At 40.3% G+C, this 17,723-nt stretch overlaps 1 protein-coding gene, 1 long non-coding RNA gene and 1 pseudogene across 5 annotated transcripts in view; 1 reads left to right on the top strand and 2 right to left on the bottom strand.

Moving 5' to 3' along the window:
- MKLN1 (muskelin 1) overlaps positions 1–17,723 on the bottom strand; it is a 328,173-nt gene that overhangs the window by 196,755 nt on the left and 113,695 nt on the right. The gene's annotated exons all lie outside the window — the stretch shown is intronic.
- LOC136326420 (uncharacterized) overlaps positions 1–17,723 on the top strand; it is a 115,764-nt gene that overhangs the window by 42,262 nt on the left and 55,779 nt on the right. Inside the window, exons 2-3 of one of the 2 annotated variants that reach the window (XR_010729446.1) lie at positions 1,822–1,906; positions 13,431–13,747. This is a non-coding gene — a long non-coding RNA (uncharacterized lncRNA). Of the gene's footprint in view, positions 1–1,821; positions 1,907–13,430; positions 13,748–17,723 lie in introns of those variants that run through there. The other variant, XR_010729445.1, reaches the window with a different exon arrangement.
- Positions 9,572–10,560, bottom strand: LOC136323427 (density-regulated protein pseudogene; annotated as a pseudogene).

Below are 17,723 nucleotides of genomic sequence, written 5' to 3'. Positions count from 1 at the left end.
CCAGTTCCTTATATTTTCAATGGATCAGTTATTTAGTTTATAGTAGCTAACAGACAAGAGGTAAACATCAAAGGAAGTGAACAGATAGATGCGTACTCTAAGATTTAAACAGTTCTCAAAAAAACATCTAAAGATCTATCTATTCTGCATCCTAAGAAAATTCTGTTCCTTAATTTTTTATTCTAGAGTCTAAAGTGGTTATTTGGGGGGTGGGGAGAGAGAAAGTGGGAGGTGGACAGGAAGTTATTCTAAAATGCCATAAAAGATTCTCTTGTATTTGAATTTTTAAAGTGTTCTGACTGTCTTTAATAAGTGTCAGCAAAAAGATCTCTTTATCTATGGTTAAATTCTGGCTAAAGACCAATTTCAGAGTACCTTCTGGGCCCGAAGGAAAAATAGTCTCTACTAGACTTCATATTCTGAAAATTTCTGCCTTGACTGACTACCCTCGGCAATAAACTTGAACTCCTGCGTCTACTTTATAAAGAGCATAAAGCCTCAGTCTTAATCTTCTTATCTCTCCACAGGATAAAGGCTGTCTCCTCAGTGCCAGGCAACATCTCAAAGGCCCTGTATCTGCACATTTAAAGTAGGGATAATCATTTTAAAACTATGCAAATACTCAAGAATCCATGTTTAAAAACCCATTTTTTAAGAGGCTATCATCATCATAACCCAGTGACCAATGTTAGTCCCATCAATAATGGGACAACCAGACATTATGTCCAACTTAATACAATGCAGTAGGAAGCACACAGTATTACTTGTAAAGAATTCTTAACCAAATGTTTAACCTGATTCTTATTTAGCCTTTAAATCTAACTTTGAGTTTACAAGGAATACAGAGAGCAGAAGAACGAGTTTAACAACACTATGATAAAACAACCAGAGAAATCCAGAAGGTGGGGCATTCTACAGAACAATTAATTGGCCCAGAATTGTCAACAGGTCAATATCATGAAAATAAAATGCATGTGGGTGTGGCAAAAAGAGGAAGTTCTAATCAGGACCCTTAAGAAACATAACTAGATGAAATATGTGGAGCTTATTGAATTAACCGTCATTAAAAGATGTTTGAGGCCCTGGCCGGTTGGCTCAGTGTTAGAGCGTCGGCCTGGCATGCAGAAGTCCCGGGTTCGATTCCCAGCCAGGGTACACAGGAGAAGCACCCATCTGCTTCTCCACCCCTCCCCCTCTCCTTCCTCTCTGTCTCTCTCTTCCCCTCCCGCAGCCAAGGCTCCATTGGAGCAAAGATGGCCCGGGTGCTGGGGATGGCTCCTTGGCCTCTGCCCTAGGCGCTAGAGTGGCTCTGGTCACAGCAGAGCAACGCCCCAGAGGGGCAGAGCATCGCCCCCTGGTGGGCAGAGCGTCGCCCCCTGGTGGGCGTGCTGGGTGGATCCCGGTCAGGCGCATGCGGGAATCTGTCTGACTGTTTCAAGCATAGTCCCCTGGCACTGAGGATAGCTGGGCTGATTTGAGCATCGGCCCCAGATGGGGGTTGCCAGGTGGATCCTGGTCAGAGTGCATGTGCAAGTCTGTCTCTCTCCCCTCCCTTCACTTAAAAAAAAAATTATATGACTCTTGTTAAATGTGATGATGGAATCGTGTTTACCTAACCAAGATGTGTTCATTATTTACAGATGAATGTTGAATTTAGGGGTGAAATATATATATATATCTTGCCTTAAATTATTATAGCAATAAAAGTAGAAGAAAAAGGAAAAATAAAGAATATATGGCAAATTTTTGCAATTGTTTGACCTAGGTGATAGATACTGGATACTCACTATACTATTCTGACTCTTTTTCTGTACATACTAGAGTTTTGCAAAGGAGAGGGGAATCATGGACAAATCACTTCTCTGACCAACACCACAAACTGTGATGGGAGTCCTGGAATGGAAATGTGAGTTCCCCTGAGGTGATGCTCTCTGAAAGGCCACACTGTCTGGGGGTAAGCAGGTGGGTGGCACGGGATGACTGTTGGTGGTCACAGTCCTGTGAGTCTAACAGAGGTCTTGCACCTAAAAAAAAAGCAGCCAAAATGAAGTTCAAAAAGGTGAAGGGAAAGTGCTACTCCCAAACCAGCGTGCAGGAAGTCTGCACAAAGAATCATTGCTATCAAGCCTAACTGGCTCCAAAGCGATCCCCACATCCTTCCTCAGGGTCTGGTCTGCTTACTAGCACTGAAAGGTCAGACTATTGCGGAGAGAAAGACTGTTTTCACCAAAGGCACACTGTAGATCATTTCTCTTGTACAAAGCAATGCACTAGAACACAGGTCACTAGGTTGTGTCTCTACTAGATCATTATGAAGTTTATCTCCATCCTTATTCTTCTCCACAAATAGAACCTTAGTGTGCACTCAGAAGAGAAGGGGAGAAGACTTTGGAAAAAGAACCACTCAAGGCACTTAATAAAGTAAAGCTCTGGGAATGTAAAAGATGGCTTCCCCTGCCCACAATATCTTAACAGCTGCAAAGCACTTCATTTATACCAACAATTGCAACGTTGCTGTAAAAAACAAATCACTTTAATAATTCTACAATTTCCTCCTGGGTTGAAATCTTCCTCGCAAATCTCAAAATGAGCAGCTTCCCCAAAGGGTCTGTGATTTGCAAGGATCTGTTAAATGTTCCTACTCACCGAAGTATTCTGCTCAGGTTTGGTTTGGCCCTGCCTTCTCCACTACTTGCATCTCTACATCTCTGTCAGGGATCTTCCTCCAATTAAAGAGCATCTAGGAGAGGGACATGGACCTTCTCTGTCCTCGTCTTCCTATTCTGCAAGAGGAGACGGTACTCTCTGATTGCAGGCACAGGGCCACATTTACAGTGAGTAGGGTATCCTGCCCACCCCTCCCCTCCCCTCTTCTTTCTTTCTCTCCCCATTCTTCTTCTCCCCTCTCATCCCCTTCCCTCCACTCCCCTCCTGTCCTCTTCCCTTCTCTCCCCTTTCTTGTTTCTTCCTTCTAGGTGGCATTGGTGTTAGGTCATTTCTTTCCCATTCAGTGAAGTTCAGCCATTTGCTTCTCCTTTGTTTTCCCTAATGCTCTTTTAAAAAATGTCTTTTTGGCCCTGGCCGGTTGGCTCAGCGGTAGAGCGTCGGCCTGGTGTGCAGGAGTCCCGGGTTCGATTCCCGGCCAGGGCACACAGGAGAGGCGCCCATTTGCTTCTCCACCCCTCCCCCTCTCCTTCCTCTCTGTCTCTCTCTTCCCCTCCCGCAGCGAGGCTCCATTGGAGCAAACATGGCCCGGGAGCTGGGGATGGCTCTGTGGCCTCTGCCTCAGGCGCTAGAATGGCTCTGGTTGCAACAGAGCGACGCCCCAGAGGGGCAAAGCATCGCCCCCTGGTGGGCGTGCCGGGTGGATCCCGGTCGGGCGCATGCGGGAGTCTGTCTGACTGCCTCCCTGTTTCCAGCTTCGGAAAAATGAAAAAAAAAACAACGTCTTTTTGCCCTGGCCGAGTAGCTCAGTTGGTTAGAATGTCATCCCAACATGCTGGGGTTGCAGGTTTGATCCACAGTCAAGACACATAAGGAGCAACCAATGAATGCACAAATAAATGGGGCAGAAAAATCAATATTTCTCTCTCTCTCTTCCTCTCTCTCTAAAATAAAAAAATTAAAAAAATTCTTTTCATTGTAGAATCAAATTCTAAGTATTCTGTATTGATTTTTGCCTTTAACAATATGTTTTGGACACATTTTCACTTCAGTACATGTACGTCTATGCTTCGTTTTTTTGGTAGCAGCATACTATCGGTCATACTCTGATTTATTTGACTTCCCTGTCGCTGAGACATATAGGTTGTTTTCAGTTTTATTACTATTTAAAACAATACTTCAGTGAACATCGTTTTAGATACATCTTTATATAGACTTAAAATTTTTTCTGCAGTATATATTTGTATAAGAATTTGGATACTCAAAAGGTATATGCATTTTCTTTTCTTTTTCAAATTAATTTTAATTTACTGTGTTAATATTAATTCAAGTGTTCCATTCAATATAACTCCCTCACCCCCACACCCTTGTCCCCCACTGCCTCTGCTCCCCCCTTCCCGCTGGGATTTGCTGTCCTGTTATCTGTATCTATGTGTTATGTATATATAATTTCACTAATCCCTTTACCTTCTCTGATCCCATCCCTACATCCCCCTTCCCTCTGACTGCTGTTCCTCTGGTTCCTGTGACCCCAACTCTGCCTCTATTTTGTTCCTCAGTTCACTTTGTTTATTAGATTCCACATGTAAGTGAGATCATAGGATATTTGTCTTTCTCTGCCTGGCTTATTTCGCTTAGCATAATAATCTCCTGATCCATCCATGCCATTGCAAAAGGTAAGATTACCTTCTTTTTCATGGCCGTGTAGTACTCCATTGTGTATATGTACCACAGCCTTTTAATCCACTCGTCCACTGACAAACACTTGGGCTGTTTCCAGATCTTGGCTATTGTAAACAATGCTGCAATAAACATGGGGGTGCATTTCTTCTTTTGAATCAGTGATGTGGTGTTCTTAGGATATATTCCTAAAAGTGGGATAGTTGGGTGAAAAGGCAGTTCCATTTTTAATTTTTTGAGGAAACTCCATACTCTTTCCCATAGTGGCTGCACCAGTCTGCATTCCCGCCAGCAGTGCAGGAGGGTTTTCTTTCCTCTGCACCCTCTCCAGCACTTATTATGTATTGTTTTGTTAATGAGCGCCTTTCTGACAGGTGTGAGGTGGTATCTCATTGTGGTTTTAATTTGCATTTTTCTGATGATTAATGATGTTGAACATTTTTTTATATGCCTATTGGCCATCTGTATGTCCTCTTTAGAGAAGTGTGTATTCAGTTTTTTTGCTCGTTTTTTAATTGGGTTGTTTGCCTTCCTGGTGTTGAGTTTTAGAAGTTCTTTATAAATTTTGGTTATTATCCCTTATCAGACATATTGGCGAATATGTTCTCCCATTGTGTGGGTTGTCTTTAATTTTGTTCATGGTGTCTATTGCTGTGCAAAAGCTTTTTAGTTTGTTATAATCCCATTTGTTTATTTTGTCCTTTATTTCACTTGCCCGTGGAGATATATCTGCAAGAATATTGCTGCGAGAGATATCAGAGCATTTACTGCCTGTTTTCTTCTAAGATGTTTATGGTTTCACGACTTACATCTAAGTTTTTTTGTTTGTTTGTTTGTTTTTTTATTTATTATTTTTATTTTTTATTTTATTTTATTTATTCATTTTTAGAGAGGAGAGAGACAGAGGACAGAGAGAGAGAAGGGGGGAGGAGCTGGAAGCATCAACTCCCATATGTACCTTGACCAGGCAAGCCCAGGGTTTCGAACCGGCGACCTCAGCATTTCCAGGTCGATGCTTTATCCACTGCACCACCACAGGTCAGGCCAAGTTTTTTTTTTTTTTTTGTATTTTTCTCAAGCTGGAAACGGGGAGAGACAGTCAGACAGACTCCCGCATGCGCCCGACCGGGATCCACCCGGCACACCCACCAGGGGCAACGCTCTGCCCACCAGGGGGTGATGCTCTGCCCACCAGGGGGTGATGCTCTGCCCCTCCAGGGCGTCACTTTGCCGCGACCAGAGCCACTCTAGCGCCTGGGGCAGAGGCCAAGGAGCCATCCCCAGCGCCCGGGCCATCTTTGCTCCAATGGAGCCTTGGCTGCGGGAGGGGAAGGAGGGGGTGGGGGTGGAGAAGCAAATGGGCGCTTCTCCTATGTGCCCTGGCCGGGGATCGAACCCGGGTCCCCCGCACACCAGGCCGACGCTCTACTGCTGAGCCAACCGGCCAGGACCCCTACATCTAAGTCTTTTATCCATTTTGAGTTTATTTTTGTGAATGGGGTAAGTTGGTGGTCTAGTTTCAGTTTTTTGCAGGTAGCTATCCAATTTTCCTAATACCATTTATTAAAGAGACTGTCTTTACTCCACTATATACTCTTACCTGCTTTGTCAAATATCAATTGTCCATAAAGGCGTGGGTTTATTTCTGGGTTCTCTGTTCTGTTCCATTGATCTGTATGCCTGTTCTTATGCCAGTACCAAGCTGTTTTGAGTACAATGACCTTGTAATATAACTTGATATCAGGAAGTGTGATACCTCCCTCTTTATTCTTCATTTTCAAGATTGCTGAAGCTATTTTGTTCTTTTTTAGTTCCATATAAATTTTTGGAATATTTGTTCTATATCTGTGAAGTATGCCATTGGTATTTTAATAGGGATTGCATTGACTCTATAGATTGCTTTGGGTAATATAGACATTTTAATGATGTTTATTCTTCCTATCCATACAACAGTGGATGTATGGATAGGATGTTTGGATGAAAACATATCCAAACAACAGTATATGCTTCCAGTTGTTTGTATCTTTCTTGATTTCTTTTTTCAATGTCTTACAATTTTCTGAGTACAAGTCTTTTACCTCCTTGGTTAAATTTACTCCTATGTACTTTATTTTTTGTTGTTGTTGCAATAGTGAAGGGGATTGTTTCCTTAATTTCTCTTTCTCATAGTTTACTGTTGGTGTATAAAAATGCCACTGATTTCTGAATATTAATTTTATATCCTGCCACCTTGCCAAATTCATTTATCAGGTCTAGTAATTTTTTGACTGAGACTTTAGGATTTTCTATGTACAGAATCATGCCATCAGCAAATAGTGATAGTTTTACTTCTTCTTTTCCAATTTGGATGCCTTTTATTTCTTCTTGTCTGATTACTGTGGTTAAGACTTCCATAAAATTTTTTAAATGTCTTTTTACCTTTCAATTTCAGTTATAATACAATCTTATATTAGTTTTAGGTGTACAACATACTGATTAAACATTTATATAACTTACAAAGCAATCACCCCAATGAGTCTAGTACCCACCTGACACCATATATATTTATTACCATAGTATTGACCCTATGCTATACTTTGCATCCCCATGACTGTTTTTATAACTGGCAATTTATGTACCTTAATACTTTCACCTTTTTCCATCCCCCTCAATCCCTCACCTGTCTGATAAGCATCAATTTGTTCTCTGTATCTATGAGTGTGTTTTGTTTGTTCATTTGATTTGTTTTTTTAGATCCCACACATAAAAGAAATCATATAGTATTTGCCTTTCTTTGTCTGACTTATTTTACTTAACATAATACCCTGTGTGTCCATCCATGTTGTTGCAAATGGCAAGGTTTCATTCTTTTTATGGCTAAATAATATTCCATTCATATATGTACCACATCTTCCTTAGCCACTCATCTATGGATGGGTTTGGGTTGCTTCTATATCTTGGCTATTGTAAATAATATATGAACAGACCATAGTGGTGCAAATACTCTTGATTCCTTTCTTATCACACCCAACGGAGATTGATAAAATGGCAAGATTCAGGTGGCTCAGGGCAAGGAAATACGCCCCCTAAATTTTCTATCTTGGCTGTGAGATCTAGACCCATTTACCAGAGAGGTCTGCTTTAGCGTTTCAGGTACAACAAAATATTACATTCTATTGATGCTGTACTGTCAGGGGTAAAGGTGGTACCTGGGCTAAGACTAGGCTTGACATTTTTAGATCCCTTAACCTCATAGCACATTATTTATCTGTCTGTCTATTTGTCTACCTACCTACCTACCTACCTACCTATTTATTTATCCATCTGACTGACTATCTGTCTTCAGATTTGCTGATTCTTTCTTCAGCCAAGTCAAATATACTGTTGAGCCCCTCTAGTAAATTTTTGTTATCTGTTATGTACTTTACAAGTTCACAATATCCATTAGACTTTAAAAAAAAATAATAATAATAATTTCTATCTCTTTAGTGATTTCCTTATTAGACATTGTCATCATACCTTTCTTTGCTTCTTTAGGCATGGTTTTCTTGAGTTCACTGAACATACTGGTAATAGCAGCTTTGAAGTTTGATATCTGAGCCCTCTCACAGGGAATTTCTATTTACTTCTTTTTCCTACCTATGTATGAATCACAAAATACTTTCCTGTTTCTTTGCATATGTAACAATTTTTTTGTTAAAAACTGGGCATTTTATTTTCTTTCACAGTTAATACAGAATTTTATTTTTAAATTTACATCTTTATTACACATTCTAAGATTTTAAAATCATTTTTAAAAACATTCATTCACAATTATAATTTGCATGGCAAGAAACAATAGGTTCTAAATATTTTTAAAGTGTCTATAACAATTAAAATAAAACGAGCCTTCTTTTTAATTTGTAGCACCTGAGTTAAAGTTTAAATTCATTTAGTGCATTCATTATATTGTCAACTTCTCTTGTGAGAAAAATATCTGTCAATTACTACTTTTCAGACAATATACTGAACATGGCTTTGTAATATCTACAACTGTTTAGCAGAATTTTACACTTATAATACATAGCCAAAACAAAAACTCTCAGCCTCTGGGAATGGTCTTTCACTCAAAACAATGATAATGTATAAAATGGGTTTGGGTCTGCCTTCTACTTAATGCTATTGAACATGTTTCCAAATATTCTTGAAAAATATTTAAAAATATATGTGTAATATTCTACCATATGATGCACCACCATTTAAAAAAAAATTTTCCCATTGATTTGAGAGAAAGAGAGAGAGAAAGAGAGAGAGAGAGAGAAAGGAAGGAAGGAAGGGAGAGAAAAGCATCAACTCATTTCACTTAGTTGTTCCATTTAGTAGTGTACTCATTGATTGCCTCTCATACATGCCCTGAGCAGGTCGAATCTCCAATGTCTAGCACACGAGGTCAATGCTTTATTCTCTGAGCCATCCAGCCAGGGCCCCATCATTTCTTTGACCATCTTCCAATTGTTCATTTCTTTCATTTGCAAATTTTTAATATTATAAGTAATATTGTGATGAACACAAGTCATATCTTTAGGTAATGTTAAAGAAGTGGCTTCCTGGGTCAAACGGTGCAGGTGGTTTTAAGGCTTTTAATATACTTTGCCAAATAATATCTAGAATAGCTTGAACACCTCATACCAACAGTATGGTAATGTGCCCACAAAGTGGACTTTGGTTGGTAATGATGAAGCCAACCACAAACCTATTACATAGATGCTCAAGCATCTCAAAACTATCACGTTAAAGAAGCAAAGAGATAATTATTACTGGTGAGGAAGCCAAATTAAAATTCTTTAAAACATTACTCAGCTTTAAATCATGATCTGATTAAATCATGACCATTTAAAAAATAATCAACAGATAAACTTTCCACAAAAATGTCTACAGTATTTTTCCAAAATTAAGAAGTTTAAAAGAGAGAAAGAAAAAGATTGGTACCAAATGACCAAAGATTTTTATTTGACTAAATTCTATTTCATGCAAGAGCATGACAGTCTACCCTGTTTATTAGACTTTGGCAATAATAATAATCATAATAATAAAGCAGTCTTGTATAGAATAGTGAAAATGCCAAGGATGAGAGTAGTTTGTAGCTTTACTGTATGATAAATATATAGTTTTTCCAAAGGCCTCTCCATATCCATTCTTTAGCCTTTGGAAAGACTTTAGCCATATCCATTCTCAGTTCAGACCATTAAATGTAGGCAAATTTTCAAAATCACTTCTCCACTTCTCCAAGATCTCTGATGCTATCATCAACCACCTTGGGCCATTTTTGCTGATTGACATCATCAGTGTCATCTGTACATTCTCCCTGGATGATCATCTTATCCCTCACCTATTACTGAAGCACCAAACAGAATTTTTGTTGTTGTATTTTTCCGAAGTTAGAAGCAGGGAGGCAGTCAGACAAACTCCCACATGCACCCGACCGGGATCCACCCAGCATGCTCACCAGGGGGCGACGCTCTGCCCATCTGGGGCATTGCTTGGTTGCAACCTGAGCCATTCTAGCTCCTGAGGCAGAGGCCATGGAGCCATCCTCAGCACCCAGGCCAACTTTACTCCAATGGAGTCTTGGCTGTGGGAGGGGAAGAGAGAAATAGAAAGGAGAGGGGGAAGGTGAAGAAGCAGATGGGTGCTTCTCCTGTGTGCCCCGGCCAGAAATCGAACCCAGGACTTCCACACGCCAGGGACGCTCTACCACTGAGCCAATCAGCCAGGGCCCAAACAGAGAATTTTTGAGCAAAAAAATCTTGTGATTCTTCAAGATCAATTTAAAAATTGCAAAGCTGCACAATGTTGTTACATATTTCTTCTTTGCTCTGGGAATTTTGGCTCTCATAACCTTCAGTGGGACAGCCTTCTCTTTTTTTTGTTTTAGTTGACCCCTTCCACCTCTTTTCTGTTTTTTCTTCTCTTCCTCTTCTCCTGCTGTTCTTTGATCCTCACTAATTTCACCTTCTTGTTTGGGTGAATTTTCTACTGTCAGTTTTGCAAACTCCTTTGGAACATTCTTCTCTAACCACTGTCTCCATTTAGCAACATCAGGCATACATTCACAGTACTCTGTCTGTAACGAGCAGGCTCTATACAGTAAGAGCCTCTAGGTGAATAATCTGCATCTAACTTGGTATTGCTTTCGGGGTCTCCTTTGCAATCATGCCCCCCAGATTCAGAAATGTCAGCAGCCGTCTCACAAGCCCAGGCAGTTATTCACCTGTCCACCCTTCTGCTTCTGCCACTACAATCGGTTGAAGTGACACATGCAACTCCTTTTCACTGGTCAGGGCCATCTGAAAGCCTGTCTCAGAAACTGGGCATTTTAGATAATATAGTGTAACAACTCTGGATATCGATTCCCTCAACCTTTGGTTTATTTTTGAGCTTATGAACTTACTGTTATAGTTTGCTTTTCTTTTTTTTATTTGTTAATGACTCAGCTAGATTATTTTAGTAAAGTCTCTTTCCCTGTAGTGTGAAACCTCTGATGTTACTCATGTTGTTGGTCATGTGCATGGTCTTCCTGGGATGACAGTGATATTAGCACAGCTCTTTTGGATTGTCCCTAACCTTGATCTCTCTGTTAAGTTGACAGTGTCTGTTGCTGTGATCATGAGCTGTTAGGCTTCATTAGCTGCTAGCTAATCACTCTGTTGTTTCCAGCAATGGTCAGGGGCATAAATTGCTCTACAATCTGAGCCTGAGGCAGTTTTTGAGGCCAATCTTAGAGATTTATTCTGACCGCAGGAGGTCTCTTCTTAGCTGTCTTTTTTCCTGGTTCTCTCTGGTACACTGGATAGCCCACAGTCTAGCAGTTACAACCAGCTTCCTCTTAATTGCTTATCACCAAAATATCCATTGTTTTCCAGACCTCCCTTCAGCCTGACTGCCCCCACACTTTGTTCCAAAAAAAGTCTATTCTCTTGTGCAGAGCTTCAGAACTCTCTGTTCTTATCACCTGCCTCATCCCCTGGGCAAAATCTCTGTGATTATGCTCTCAGAGTGGGGGAAGGGACAGCAGCCACTGCTCTAGGAGTGATAACCCTGCTTCACAAGCAGGTCAGCGGGTGGTGGGAAGTAACCCTCTGATACTCTTCTTGGCTTCCATATCCCTTTGTGGAATAACAACTTTAAATGGTTGTTTTAAAAGTAATTTTCATCAGTATGGTTATATTGTTGAAGAGTGGGTCTTTGGAGCTCCCCATTTGCCATTCTAGAAATTGTCCCTTAATATAATCTGAATAGCAGTAAACCTTTTCTTGACTGCTAACAACATTTTTATGGACTTTGGTTCACGTAAAGCCAGTATCCAGGGCCACCATCACAGCAGCCCGGCCCATGCAGGTTCGCATTGCATTCGGACAGTCGGTAAAGAAACAATGGAGCCAAAAACTGATGAGCCATCATTTTTAATCCTAGCTTGCACCCGGCGGGCAAGTAAAAACACACACTGAGCTCCAAAACCCACTCATATTCAGTGCTCACAAAGCTACTGACTTATCCGAGTTTCCTAGAATCAGAGGTTTCTAGCTCACCAGACTTATTCACCTCTGTTCCCCATGTCCTTCCTTCTGCCTGCACAAACTCTGCGCTAACTGGCTTCTCACTCAACACTTCGCCATCTTGGCTGCTTCTCCTGGCCTCTTCCACATGGCCTTTCTCTGCTCTCCTCTCTAATGCTAATCTCAGAAACCAAGAGAGCAAGATCCCGTTCTGCCCCCATTTTATAGTGTAGAAATCCAGACCTTTAATCCAATATACAAAATAGGGAAGTCTCTAATACAAAGTCACTTTCTGAGGCATGATAGGATTGTACCACCCCACATTAAAAAGGGTGGGAAAGGCTTAATCCCAAAACCAAGCCCCAGGCTACAAGGATTCTGCCTGCCCACAGAGACACACATTAATATCACCTGGGCAACGGCCTCCACGTGGGTAGCGCCATCTTTAACAAAGTGAGCATAATATATTTTATCTGCCCAACAGTTCAGAATTTGGTTTCTGATTGAAAATAAATGCAGTAAGAAGACTAAATTGGAAGTGGATTGCAAATAAAGATACTGATAGATTACCCCTGATCAAATGAAAACTTTACAGAGAGGCTCTGAGAACCATCTCCCTTGTACATTTCAAGCACAGAATATAAGCAGATACTGATCAAAATAAACCACTACACCAGGTATTTGGTGAAAAAGGTGCTATGTGTTCTGTTTCTGGTTGTCTGGGTGACCCTGAGTAAGCCAGTCAATGTCCTCTGGGCTCTAGTTCCTAGGACTAGTATATTTTGTGAAAGCATTTGCCTCACTATTAGTTCCCTGTTGGGCCAGTAGTGGCCGTTGTTATGACCATTCACATGCAGGTTCTTATTGAATTCGGGAAGATGGTAAAGAAACAGTAAAGCCAAAGAATGGTGGGCCAATCCTTTATTAAAGTCTCATACCAGCCGATGAGCAACACACACAAGAAAAACACTTCTCTTTAACTCAGGGCTCCCAAAGCCACTGACACATTATCTACAACCAGAAGAATCTTCTCTGGTTCCTCCTAGAATCAATGGCCCCACCAGTCTCAGCGGAGTTCACAAAAGCTCCTCACTTCTGGTTCCCCATCTGCACACCTTCTCTTTCTCTGCCAACATGACTTCTTCCTCAGGATCCTGCATTCTCTCTGCCCTCACTCTTGGAAACATGGCTTCTCTCTTTCTCTTCTCTTTTCCAAAACTTTCTGGTGGGGAAAACCTCTCCTCCAGCAAACATTAGCAAAAACGATGGCCCTTCCCAAGCAGGAAGGTAATTTGCAATTTCACAGATCCACATATACCTTGGGCTGCCCAGCCCCCAATGCAAACTATAAGCAAGCAAACATAAAAATAATATTTCACAAACTTATTTGACCGACATTCCCCAAACAGGGAATGTTTTACTAAGTCTTCCCTGGTCTTTTTCCCTCCTATTGTCTCTTGTGCCTGACATCATGCATCTGGAAAGTATCTGTCTGGACATTAAGAGTTATCACCGTATTCCTCAGAAAACTGAAAATCGAACTGCCTTTTGACCCAGCTATCCCATTTTTAGGAATATACCCCAAGAACACCATAGAACAGCTCCAAAAGGAGAAATGCACCCCCATGTTTGTGGCAGCATTGTTCACAATAGTGAAGATCTGGAAACAGCCCAAGTGTCCGTCAGAGGACGAGTGGATTTAAAAGCTTTGGTACATATATACTATGGAGTACTACTCAGCCATAAGAAATGATGACATCGGATCCTTTACAATAACATGGATGGACCTTGATAACATTATACGGAGTGAAATAAGTAAATCAGAAAAAAACTAAGAACTATATGAATCCATACATAAATGGGACCTAAAAATGAGACTCAGAGACATGAACAAGAATGTGATGGCAATGGGGATGGGGGGAGGGTAGGGGGTGGGGGGAGGGGGGAGGGGTGAGGAAGGAGAGAGAGGGTGGGGGAGGGGAGGGGCACAAAGAAAACCAGATAGAAGGTGACAGAAGACAATTTGACTTTGGGGGAGGGGTATACAGCACAATCAAATGTCAAAATAATCTGGAGATGTTTTCTCTCAACATATGTACCCAGATTTATCAATGTCACTGCATTAAATTTAATAATAATAATAATAATAATAAAAGAGTTATCACAGTATTGAATTGCTGAACTCCAGACTGAGTCTTGGTCTATTATCACCATTTTCTTTTTCTAAACACCTTGAACTTGTCGGATGAGGAAATAAAGTAACAAAGGCTTATCTCTTCCCTCAATAAATGTTTTAATTTGTGAAAGAAAAGGGAGTGGGACACTTGGAATTTTTGGCTCCAGCCCTCTGATCATAGTCTAATTCTGAGCCAGAACACTGTCTCACCCTCCCCAGGCACTATCACTTTGGTTACTTAAAATGAAGTTGGTTCCAAGCCCAGGCCCAAATGACTTCACTATTGAATTTTACTAAAATATACAGAATTAATACAAATTCTTCACAAAGTCTTCTAAAAAGTAGAAGAGGAAGGAATACTCCCCCACTCATTCTTTGAGGTCAGTATAACCCTGATACCAAAGCCTGACATCTCAATAAAAGTACAGAAGAATATTGCTTTATGAATGTAGATGCAAAAAAAAAAATTCTCAAAATGATAGTAGGAAACTGAATGTAGCAACATAAAAATGGCTATACATTCTTAGAAGAAAACATAGAGCAAAAACTTTACAACACTGACTTTGGCAATGATTTTTTGGATATGACACCAAAGACATAAGGAAAAAAAGAAAAAATAAATAGATTAAACTTCACGATAATTAAAAATTTTTGTATATTAAAAGGCACTATTAACAGAGTAAAAAGGCAACACACAGAACATGAGAAAATATTTGCAGATCATATGTCTAGTAAAGATTAATATCCAAGATCTATAAAGAACTCCTAAAGCTAAAAAAAAAAACCAAAAAAAAAACCAAAAGAAAACTCAACAACAACAACAAAAACCTAAACAACCCAGTTTGAAAATGAGCAAAGGAGTTATTTATTTATTTATTTTTATTTTTATTTTTTAAAAATGAGCAAAGGATTTAAATAGACATTTCTCCAAAGAAGATATAGAAATGACAAAGGAGGACAAGAAAAGATGCTAGACATCTCTAACCATTAGGGAACGGCAAATCAAACTATAATGAGACTACTTCATACCCATTAGGATGGCTGCTGCCAAGAGAAAACAATCAAAACAGAAAACAGATGTGGCAACGATGTAGAGAAACTGGAACCCTTGTGCCCTGTTGGTGGGTATGTAAATTGGTACAGAAGGAAAACAGTAAGAAGCCTCTCAAAAAAATAAAAAATAAAATTACCATATGATCCAGCACATTCTCATTTGGATGTATACCTAAAATAATTGAAAGCAGGGTGTTGAAGAGATATTTGTATACTCATATTCACAGCATTTTCACAATAGTTAAAATATGAAAACAACCCAAGTGTCCATTGACAGATGAATGGATAAGCAAAATGTATCAATAGTATGTAAATGCAATGGAATTTTTTTTTTTTTTTTTGTATTTTTCTGAAGCTGGAAATGGGGAGACAGTCAGACAGACTCCCGCATGCGCCCGACCGGGATCCACCCGGCACGCCCACCAGGGGTGACGCTCTGCCCACCAGGGGGCGATGCTCTGCTCCTCCGGGGCGTCGCTCTGCCAGACCAGAGCCACTGTAGCGCCTGGGGCAGAGGCCAAGGAGCCATCCCCAGCGCCCGGGCCATCTTTGCTCCAATGGAGCCTTGGCTGCGGGAGGGGAAGAGAGAGACAGAGAGGAAGGAGGGGGTGGGGGTGGAGAAGCAAATGGGCGCTTCTCCTATGTACCCTGGCCGGGAATCGAACCCGGGTCCCCCGCATGCCGACGCTCTACCACTGAGCCAACCGGCCAGGGCCAATGGAATTTTATTCAGCCTTAAAAAGGAAGGAAATTCTGACATGTGCTGCATCATGACATATGCTGGACAGAGGATATTATGCTAAGTGAAATAAACCAGTAACAAAATGGCAAATACTGTCTGATTCTACTAATATGAAGTCTCTAGGACAAACAAGGTCATAGAGACAAAATGGTGATTTTCAGGGGATGGAGGAAAGGAGAAATGAAAATTTATTGTTTAATGAGTTAGAGTTTCAATACTATAATACGAAAAAAGAGTTGTGAAGATGGATAGTGGTGATGGTTACACAACATTATGGATGTATTTAATACCACTGAAATGTATACTTCAAATGTTTAAGGTGGTAAATTTTATGTTCTGTGTATTTTACCACAATTTTAAAAATTGAAAAAAAAAAGTCTATATGTAATGATCAAGTGGGAATTATCCCAGGAATACAAGGTTGATTTTACACCCAAAAATCAATTAATATAATACATCAACCATAGCAAAAGAATAAAGGTAAAAAACCAAATGATTATCTCAATAAATGCAGAAAAAGATTCATTGGGCAAAATTAATATCCATTCATGATAAAAAAAAAAAACACTCAACAAACTGAAAATAGAACAGAACTTACTCAACATGATAAAGGGCATCTATAAAAACCCAACAGCTAGCACCACACTTAACAATGAAAGAGTGAATGCTTCCCCCTAAGATTAAGAATAAGAGAAGGGGCCCTGGCCGGTTGGCTCAGTGGTAGAGCGTCGGCCTGGCGTGCAGAAGTCCTGGGTTCGATTCCCGGCCAGGGCACACAGGAGAAGCGCCCATCTGCTTCTCCACCCCTCCCCCTCTCCCTCCTCTCTGTCTCTCTCTTCCCCTCCTGCAGCCAAGGCTCCATTGGAGCAAAGATGGCCCGGGCGCTGGGGATAGCTCCTTGGCCTCTGCCCCAGGCGCTAGAGTGACTCTGGTCTCAACAGAGCGACCCCCCCCCCCCCCGGAGGGGCAGAGCATCGCCCCCTGGTGGGCAGAGCTTCGCCCCTGGTGGGCGTGCCGGGTGGATCCCGGTCAGGCGCATGCGGGAGTCTAACTGTCTCTCCCCGTTTCCAGCTTCAGAAAAAAAAAAAGAATAAGAGAAGGATGTCTGCACTTGCCACTTCTATTCAACATTGTACTAGATGTTGTATGGGGGTAATTAGACAAGGAATTGAAATAAAAAGCATCCAGATTGGAAAGGAAGAAGAAAAAGTATCTTTATTTGTAGATGACATAATCTTGAACATAAAAATATCCTAAGGAATCCACTAAAAAATTATTAGAACTAATAAAAAAAGGTTGCAGAGTACAAAATCAATATATAAAAATCCATTGTATTTCTATCCACTAGCTATGAACAATCTCCCCCTAAAATCAAGAAAACAGTTTCATTTATAATAGCATCATAAAGAATAAAATTCTTAGGAATAAATTTAATAAAAGGAATGCAAAACTCTTCTCTTGAAAACTACAAACACTGCTGAAAGAAATTTTAAAATACCTCAAGAAATGAAAAGACATCTTACATTTATGGATCAAAAGATTTAATATTGTTAAGATGGCAATACTACCAAATTCAATTTACAGATTCAATACAATCCCTATCAAAATCCCAGCTGGGTTGTTTTATTATTTTTTTTTTTTTGCAGGAATCGACAAGCCGATTCTAAAGTTTATATAAAATAGAACCCAAAATAGCCCCAAAAATGTTGAAAAAAGAACAAGTAGGAAGATAGTAATAAGATAATATGATACTGACATAGGAGATACAGAAGAATGAAATTGAGAGTCCAGAAATAAATTCTCAATTTATGATCAGTTGATTTTTGAAAAAAGAACAAAGTTGGAAAACAGTAATTAAGATAGTGCGATACTGGCATAAGGAGATCAGTAGAAT

Source organism: Saccopteryx bilineata, chromosome 2 (genome assembly GCF_036850765.1).
Source record: "Saccopteryx bilineata isolate mSacBil1 chromosome 2, mSacBil1_pri_phased_curated, whole genome shotgun sequence".
NCBI classification, from domain to species: Eukaryota; Metazoa; Chordata; class Mammalia; order Chiroptera; family Emballonuridae; genus Saccopteryx; species Saccopteryx bilineata.
Note: the sequence above shows the minus strand (reverse complement) of the source record. Positions and strands in the feature narration are given on the sequence as shown.